Genomic DNA, 10,115 nt, shown 5'->3' with positions numbered 1-10,115 from the left:
AAGGTATATAAAATAGGCATACACACAAAACATTTACAGACAATAAATCACCAAGAATTTTCTAAAGAGAATTCTTTGGCATCTATGTAATTTGATGATTTATTTAAAATGAAAGCAAATGTATACATTAAAATACATACGCTTATGTATTTTTTCATAAAGTTACCTTGGCTGTGTATGTGGTACTCTAGGATGCAGATTTTTTTTTATCAGAGTTGCTCAACAATCTTCAATGTAGAGAACACCACTCTGAATAAACATGAAATGGCAGAAGTATGTTCAGGACCACCTCAGAAATTATTGGAAGGACTGTCCTAATCAAAGAATGAAATTCTCTTCAACAGTTTTTTTTTTTTATGAAACTCAAGTCAGTAACTCAAAGAGCACTGTCTCAAATCAAAGCATATCCAACACAGATAATGCAAGGTATATTAATTTGATACAGGCTAAGAAATGAAGGCAGAAAAATAATAATGCTCTTTGTTTTCCATAATTAAACCGCCATATTTCTGGGAAGGCAGAAAACATTATATGTACAATGAAACAGTGCAATAACTCAGCAATCCAAGCTATGGTGTTCAGTGCTCATAGGTGTAGGCAGTGTGACAACAGGTGCAGTGTAAAGTGCACATTATTTATTGAGAGTTAAAGGTACAATAAATTTACAAAATGCAATGTGGGTGAGCACTGCCAGAAAGCTAAGATTTCTTTTATGTCTTATTTTGAATTAATTTTCTTGTCATTGTGCATTTAGAAACATTTACTTTTGAGAACATTTTTGTGACTCCCGCTTTGAGTTATGAAACCCAAAATAAGGCTGCCACCCACAGTTTAAGAAACTGGAGTTTCAGATATAACATATCTGAACACAGCATCCCAATGTTATCTTCTATTAATCTTCATTTATAACCAAAGCAAGACTTGCATTGTATCACATCAACCCTCGCTGAGGATGGACTGCAGAATTTTCCTCTGATGTATTACATCCAGGAAATGAAGAGCGATAACTGTGGAACGCTGCTGTGTGCCCCAAATTTGGCCATATTATGTAGCTCTCCATTACGAAACCACATCTTCTTAGAAACAGATTCTGTTTGCAGAAATGAAGGGAAATTAAGAATATATTTAATTTTTTTAGTAATGCAAAATTCTCTCCCACTTTAATCCATTATCCTGGGCCTCACACCACAGGCAGCTTGAGCTAACACTGAGGAGGAGAGGCAGGAAGGATCACAAGTTCAAAGCCAGCCTCGGATAACTACTAAGTGTGAGGGGAACATGGACTACTTAGAGAAACCACAATTCAAAAATACAGAAATACAAATTAGTTAAGTGATTAATAGTAAATAAGTAAACTTAACATACACACACACACATATATATCCAAATAATTTTTACTATAAAATAAAAAATGGAACCTAACACATTTTATTATTTATTTGAGCAGTTACAATGCAGTCACCAGAGAAAATTTGGAATTGAAATCACCCACTGTACTTTCAAGATGCTCAACAACCCCAGAATGAATTTCCCATCATGATCATAAATGAGAGAAAAGTTCCAGAGCAATTTCATACTTTTCAAAATGGAAGTGAATGAACAGAGGAAACCATTATTTCTAAAAGCAACATCTAATCCAATAGAACAGATCGTCATGATCTTTGTATTAGAAACCAACATTTGAAAAACCGTCCAATGACTTTGACATGCTCAGGTAATGTATACCTTGAATATAGTCCATTTATTTCAGACAGTAACAAATCTCATTTAGTTTGCTTTTGTACAGACTGAGTAATAACAGCCCTCTCAGGTATGCATCTGAGACCTGAAAACTTCCCTATAATACAGCTTCTAGCAAGTCACACAGAATGTGTAGTATTACCTACGTGACCACCATTAACCTCTCCTTTTGTGACAACCTTTCCAGCAATGGAAAGAAGAACCTTACTTTTCAGTTTTTAAAAATGAGAGGATTGAATTTAATGTCTGTATTCTGATTGGATGTAAACATGGTGTCATTTCCTGATGAACAAAAATCAAGTTGTCTATATGCAGACTACGGTCATTTAAATTCTCAGTCTCACTTATTGAAGCATAATGTGGGAATGATAATTACATACACTTCATATGGAGAATGTAAATTCTGAATCCTATAAAGACTGAGGAATATTTCCACCTGTCCTATAATGAGAAGTCAATACTTAATACATGTTTATTGTTATTGCGTGAAATATCTACTGTCCTTGACAGTAAATAATACATGCAAATAAATCAAAGAGATCTGATTCTTCTTATTTCTCTGTATCCTTCAGTTAGTTCCTAGTATATGATTAGTACTTAGTGTGTGGTACTTGTATTACTTTATATTATAATCTTCGAATGTATTAGGTTTCTCTTGTGACTCCTCTTTATTTAAAAAATAAGTTATGTGGTAAAAATGAGTTTGAAAAATGTAAGGCAAATATAAGCGCATTGTTGGCCTCATTAACAAGCTAACATCTATTAGAATTCATCAATAGCAACTATGCAGCTTTCCTTTTGCCCATTTGTTCAGACTGCCACATCCACAACTTTCCATTCACATAGTTTTCCAACAAGGCCTCTAATGGTTTGCTTAGCTTTAATTCCTTGAGACATCAGTGACATGCAAGATCATCAAGAGAAGTGACTACATTTCTGAACCCCTCCCCTATAGGAGAGTGCATACACTCTGAAAACTCTTAATGCCTTTCACAGAACACCCTTCAAGGCTAGTGAGGTTATGGAATATAGGTCTTTTTTTTATCAGCCTGGCTCACATACTGATTGTTGATAGTTGGAGCCCTTCCTTCTGAGTTGCTTCTCAGATCCATCTGCATGGGAGTTCCCTAAACATGGGACCTCAAGTATTGTTTGCAGCCTCTGTGAATATTCAGTTAGATGTTGAGAGCAGAAATCTTTACCTATGAGAAACAGTTCCCTCCAAACCTGCTCCATTCTCCAGTTCAGATGCTCAGACTCCCACTCATACCCTCCACTTGAAGACAGCATCTGGAGCAAGAAACCCTAATCTGACAGAAATCCCATTGTATCTCCTCCAGAAATGTCTAAGCTGACCATCATCCATTCAGGGTGGAATTTTCTATAATAATGAGAATATTGTCTGATAACCCAACAATTTGAGTGGGTCAAAACTCTGGAAAGACTTAAGTCTCTTAAGGACTTCTGAAGAGTTGATATTCTACAAAAACAATAAGAGCAAACTCTTTAATTATATTTAAATTAACGGAAAATAATAGTCTTGGATATTTAGAATAGCACTAGACCTATTGACAAAATAGTATGTGAGAGTATATTTCAGAATGCTGTTATATCTATTGCTACTATTTTACAATAAAATGATAATTATGTTTGTTTGTGATACAATCAATTGATAAAGATATGGGCTTTGTCATCACATAATTTTGTTACAAGTGAACCTTGAACAAATAATTTTGAAGTAAATAGCATATAGTCTATAGTTTGATATTAATAATTTTTAAGTTTGTTACATTTATTATTTTAGAGAAGAATGTGTCATGGCATGTGTGTGGAGTAGGTTATCTTACCATGTGAGCCTCGGAGGTCAGACTCTTGTTGTCTGGTTTAGTGGTTAGTGTCTCTACCCTCTGAGCCAACTGTTCTCACCCTTCCTAATGTTGAGACCATTCAATGCCATTCCTTACGTTATGGTGACCCCCAATCATGAAATCATTTCATTGCTATTTCACAACTGCAATTTTTTACTATTATGAATTATAATGTAAATATCTGATACACAGGATACCCAATATGTGACCCCCAAGGGGTGTAACCCACAGGTTGAGAACCACTGCTCTGAGCCATCTCATCAGCCTAAGTAAATGTTTTCAAATACCAAGCAGCAAGGGAAATAAAGTTAATGTCTGTTAATAACAACCTTATACTTTATTTGAAGCATAAATGCAAAGAAGAAGTAGTCTTAGTTTCAACTTAAGAATCTAGTTGAACAGGGTATGGTAGCACAGGCCTTTAAATCCCTGCACTCAGGAGGCAGAGACAGGTCTCTGTGAGTTCACTATCAGCCTGGTATACATGGTGGGTTCCAGGCCAAATAGGGCTATATAGTGAGGCCCTATCTCACAAAATAAATACATGTATTTAAAATAAATGAAGAACTTCCTTGACCTTCAAATAGACATAATGTTCACGGGTAAGCAAGGGAATCACTGGCAGTTCCTCCTGTCTCTCTTATCACCCCATTCAATCCAATCACCATTTCAGACAGGGATAGAATGCAGTCTGAGTGTTGAGCAACAAAGTCTGAAAGTGACGGTTTCCTTTCTCAGGGATTACATTATAATTGATAATAAGGTTCAAAAGGGAAGAACACATTTTTGAAATGTCCTGTGTTTTATTTTGTACTTTTGTCTTTGGGACGGTTTGCTGTTATTTTAGGATTTCCCCCGAGAGGTGTTTGCTCACAGAATGCACAGGAAGATGAATATCATGAATCAAATACCTCGTGTCACCAGCACTTCCACCAACCCATCAATCCCCATCAGCGAAAAACTTCCGATTCACACCGTAGCCTCAAGACTTGACGTCACTGCTCTCCGTGGTTTTAGCGCTAGTGCAGACCGAAGCGTATTCCTCACATCCGGGCCCAGGTCGCAGCTTAGATGCGATGCCTAGTAAGAAAATTTTACTGGGTTTATGTTTTGTTGTCAAAGGTAGTGATAATAATCCCCTCTACAGAACTTTAGTTTCAGAATGGAGCCTGAGAACAAGCTACAGGCCACACCCAAGGTCAGGGTCTCTTTGTCAAAATACATGACCCACTGCCTCCCAGAGTCAGCGGACAACACACAAGTCCAGCCAAGGGTCTTCTGCTTTGAGGCCAAGTGAAGAGCATCATTTATTTAAATAATTCAAGTCATTTCTTTAAAGTATAAATTTATGAAGTGCCTATGAAATCCCGGGAGCTGAAGTGACCACTAGAGGAAAGATACAATAAGCCGGGGGCAAACAAAGAACATGGGATGTGAAAGTAAGGAGATGCTAGGAATGGAAAGGTTTAAGCCAGCATAGGAAAGAGGAGAGGGATCAGGAAGAGTTAACAGTGTCTTCTAGAGATGAGAAGCCATGGCACTCATAAACTCACTGCAGATGTGGTGATCTGCTCCAGACCTGCACAAAGACCGGATCTGTCACCGTTTCATCATGTGTTAGGGAGGGACTGGTGAAATCCCTACCTCCCACTGACTGTAAATGAGAACTGGAGGAGAGAATGTCATCTTCTTCTGTGATGTAGCCGCTCATACGTGTCCACTTTCTAGAAATTAGCCGGCCACTCATCCTTGTGCCAGCAACCATAATTAAACTCAGTGGATGGAAAAACCATGACATCGAGTAGAAGCGAGCTTGTTGGGAAAGCAGTTTCCATGGGACAGACTATGAATGAGAATGAGAAGGGGTGACAGGGTAGGGGTGTGAAAATGTGCCAAACTCAGGAAATGCATGTGTGAAACTGTTAAAAATAAAAGCAAATCAGCAAAGAGCTTCAAAGTTAGGAAGACACACCAGCTTAAAGCCAACATTCGAAATGCAAATTATAGTTCCTAAATATTTCTAATGAGGGGGCACATGTGTTAAAATATACTTCCCCCAGAATTATGTTTCAGATCATTTAAAAGACGAACATGGGGTGTCTATTAAGCCATAGATCAAAAGAAAAACTTAGCATCCACTACTGACGTTCCTGTAGCAGGAACCTCCTCCCTTTTTATGCATAGAGGTGAAAATGGACTCAAAGTGCTCATTAAGATCTGAGAAACAAATACACCTTTACCTTAGGCAGCTAAAACTAATGTGCGCATAATTATTACAGAAGGTTTTCAAATGAGTGATATTTTAAGAATCAGAGCAATCTTAATTATGTTCCTCTTCTTCTCACTAATTTAATACATATATCCATCACTACAGTTCATTTATACCTGTGTATTAGAACTATTGAACCTCAGGTCTTTCACATATTCAAAAGTTGCCTTTTAATCTTATTAAACTGATTTGTAAGAATTTTTTCCTGAACTTTGGAATGGTGTCAGACTTTCAGAGAAACTGAAACAATGAGAACATGTTTATAAATACATGTGTCCACCAAAAACCTAAATGAAGTACACATACTATTATATATGCATACTGCTTCACATGAGCTAAATGTAAAGGAAGATCTTCTGATAGCATAATCATTCTAAGCCAAGTAAGTCTTTACATTTCATTTACATTTTTTTCTTTTTTGACTATGGTAAAACATTATATTAAAAAGCAAAGGAAGAAGAGTTACCAAATCTTGTGTGTGTTACTAACTTCCTGATGCTACCCACCTACCAGCAGTTCCAGCCATGTCCTTAACCCTTGACCCTTGACCCTACATGTACTCACTGCTTGAGAGCAGACACTGATGCTGAGGAGTGCCGGGCTTCCGATGGCACTACAGCTAAGGCTTCTCACTTCAGGGAGGTTGAACGGCGCTCATTGCAGACGTTTCCCCTTTTTGTTGCAAACTTCTGTGGAAAAGGATCCACATCTGAGTCTCATTCTCATTAGCAGCCCTACTTTTGATTGTCCTCAAATGAGGCACCGTTTAGTTTGTGGAGTCCTAGATTTTATGACAAATCCTATCTCTAGCTCCTTTACCATAAGCGACTGTAGAATTCAGTGAGGAAGTGGGAGGGAAATATGAGTGGGAAAATGGAAAAATCAATTTTATCTCCTACAATCACAGGAAATAAACCCTGGGTTATCCTGCTTTATCACATTGGATCTGACTCATCAAATGGAAGATGTTTTATCACGCCAGCTTATTCATAAAACATCATGTATTACAGTCTATGGCAAACTGGAGGTATTGGGTGAGTCACTGAGCTCTTCATCAAAGTTCATTTAGAAAAAGACATTATCCTTTCTTCCTCTACAGAATATGAAAGACTTAGAGAAGAAAAATAAACTCTATGACTTTATCAGTATTAGTCACAATGCACCTCTTTACTGTGTGAGGGGCAGTTATTTTGTCCCAAAATAGAAGCCAATGTTCTAAGAACTAAGTGACTTCAATAATGTCCCAGAAACTGAGCCACAGAAAGAGATCATGGTCTTTCGGTTACCTGTCCTAGGCACAGCCCAGAGGAACATACTGCTCTCATAAGGATATGTAACTGATAATAGGCCACTGACTGCTCTTTCCCACAAGCAATAATAAACTACATGCTTCTCTGTGTGCAGAAAGCTTTTTCTTGTCCTCTTGTTTTAGGATGGTATGTGTGAATAAACTGTGACACCTTGGTGTTCAAAGAAACCTTCCCAAAGTGGGAGAGGAACCACCAAACTTAGCATTTGCTTTTGAGTACAGACAGATGAAGCAGGGCTTTAAACTACTTAGAAACTGCATCCCAAATGTAAGAAATGATGTTTGTCCCCAAACAAAGTCATATGATAAACACATGTGCTTGTAAAACAGCCCACTCCAAACCACGCACTGAAGTGAAAAGTGAGTTGAAGATGTATTTTATTTGATGAGCCATGTACAAATCTTAGTGTATGTTCACAACCTCATTAAATATATGGCAGCCCCTTTGGAACAAACCAAACATGGTCTCAAACTTCCTCAGCCTATTTTGGGAAAAAGAACTACTGGGCAATCTGAGCTCCAGGCCACAGGCCAACCACAGGAGCCACAAGCATGGCTGGTTGGATAAATTTAGAAACCAAGAGTGCAGTTTTTGGATGTTCCTTAGGAGTCTAGAGGTAGAGCAAAGAGCAATTACTTGGGGGTGTTGGTCTATTTGTTCATTTATGGCACATTTTAAAAGGTAAAGCTGTAGAATTGCAACTGCTTCCAAGTCTACACCCTAAACTCACCTATGCATGAGGACCATTAATAAAAATCTCAGCTGGCAAGGTAAAACCAACAAAGTTCAGCTCTGCCAATACCCACATGAAAAGTTATGTATTCTCAGTAGCATAATAATTCTTGACCTGTGCCATCAATGTCCTAGCATCTTATAGTGTCTCAGAACAGATTTCCTCCAACTAGCTTGTGAGAGTCTCTGCGGGTAAATGGATGTGTCCTTGGGGACTCAGGTCATCTCATAATTTTTTCAAAGTTAGATTTTCATTGCTCTGATAACCTTTGAAAACTTAATACAAAATATTCTGGATCATCGGCAGGATCCCAAACTGCCATTTGATTTGTGCTTACAAACAAATTGATGCCACATGGTATTTCTAGAGGGAAAAAGAAATGGCTTTAATATATAAACCATGTACTTACCCCCAAATGAAGGCCAAATGCTGTCATGATTTACTGTACAAAAGAAGTTTTCACAGCAGTTCCCAAAGGGCAAATTGGGGTGAACTGAATCATCACATAGCTCTGAATAAAGCACACCCAGCAGCCCCTGCCTTCCAGAAGGCAGCAAAGGCAGTTCTTTGTGCCAGGGTACCAGTTTCCACTCTCATAACACACGGCGTAGAGGGATGCTCGGCAGGATCAGGAGCTGCTCATGGATGTTTTCTAGGGTCATAGGAAAAATTTAATCTCTAAGCAGGTACCAGATTACAAAATCAAAAGACTGGTCAGAAACATTTGAAACAAAAGACTACTAACAGAGGCTTTGTAGTGGAAATTAGATCTCTTGATTTGAAACCCAATATGCTGCTATTATAGATGTCTGAGCCCTCTCAGAAAGCAGATCGCCTATTCTGAAATGGGAGGTCTGAGCTCCTGCTGTACAAAGGTGAGGGAAAGGTTTTAAAGAGAGTGACACACCACAAAGAAAGTAGCACACACCTAAAGAGATAGCTTCTGTGCAATCTGGGACGTGGGGAGGAGCACATTCCTGGACTCATAGGAAAGAAAATCTAAACTTTCCTAAAATGAAGTAAGCTGATGTATAGGTAGACAATACAAGTGAGTCACAGATCTTACCTGAAGAGAAGGGAGTTTAGACGGATAACCACAGTGGAGACAGGACTCTGATGAGCGCTCACACTGAAAGCAGAGAACACATAGAGTTAGTCGTAACTGTGTAATACATGCTAAACACCCACACGCAGTATGAGTCGTGCTAACTTAAATGATTGAGGTGATGCTTTCCAACTCATTCTCCTGTCAGGAAGTCACAAAGTACCCTGGCAATGTCTTTGCAGACAAATATGGAGAAATTGTTTTTAACTGAAAGTATGCATTATTGTGCCTTTTAAAGGGGGAAAGAGTGATGTCCTACAAATCACCTCAAGAATCACAAGAGTTCAAGACGAAAGGCTAAGATGGCCTGAGCAGTAAAGTGCTGCTTTAGAAGCACAAGGACCTAATTTCAGATCCCCAGCACTCACATAAAAGGCCTGGTGTGGTGGCACATGCTTATAATCCCAGAGCTGAGGCATCAGAGACAGAGGGATTTGGGGGGCTTGCTCTCCTGCCCCACAGCCATTGGTGAACTCTAAGTTAAGTGAGAGACTGTGTCTCAAAAATATAAGTTGGGAAAAGATTGGAGAAAATATTTCATGTCAACCTCTAGCTTCCATACACATGAACAAACTACAAACACACACACACACACACACACACACACACACACACACACACACACACACACACACACAACTGAACCTTTGACAGATAAGTGGCTTTGTTAGCCATTGACGGAGCCCAAACTCCTGGAGTTATTAATAAGAAACCACATGTATGAATGCTATTTCCACTGAAGAGAAATTTATACATAATCAGGGATGTATCATCTGCTTTGAATGTTTTGAGATCTGTGTCATAAGCCAGCCTGGGAAGCTGGGTCTGGACAGTCCAACACCCCCCAGGACATGTACAGCTTTCAGCTGCAAACCTGAAAATTAGGAAAGTAGATTTCAGCTCAAAACTGAAATGTTGCAAGCTTCAAAGTGAATTCTGCATGATGGAATCTTCAGTGGAATTGCTTTAAGAATGTGTTGAAGTTCAATAGCTAAGTGTATGATCTCAGTTTCAATCAATTAGAACTGTGAAATGGCTTGTAACTTTACCAAGCCCCACCCTAACTCAAGATTCCATTACGATTTAGACA

General features: G+C 38.6%; 1 long non-coding RNA gene across 1 annotated transcript; it reads right to left on the bottom strand.

Moving 5' to 3' along the window:
• Window positions 1-613: 613 nt before the first annotated feature.
• On the bottom strand, window positions 614-5,706 carry LOC128097768 (uncharacterized). Its single transcript, XR_008213982.1, has 3 exons — window positions 5,253-5,706; window positions 4,520-4,688; window positions 614-1,090 (listed from the first exon to the last, which is right to left on the bottom strand). It is a non-coding gene; the product is annotated as an uncharacterized LOC128097768 (long non-coding RNA).
• Window positions 5,707-10,115: the final 4,409 nt, after the last annotated feature.

The sequence above is a fragment of the Peromyscus californicus genome, unplaced genomic scaffold (genome assembly GCF_007827085.1).
Source record: "Peromyscus californicus insignis strain IS unplaced genomic scaffold, ASM782708v3 Scaffold_5__1_contigs__length_169319896, whole genome shotgun sequence".
NCBI classification, from domain to species: Eukaryota; Metazoa; Chordata; class Mammalia; order Rodentia; family Cricetidae; genus Peromyscus; species Peromyscus californicus.
Note: the sequence above shows the minus strand (reverse complement) of the source record. Positions and strands in the feature narration are given on the sequence as shown.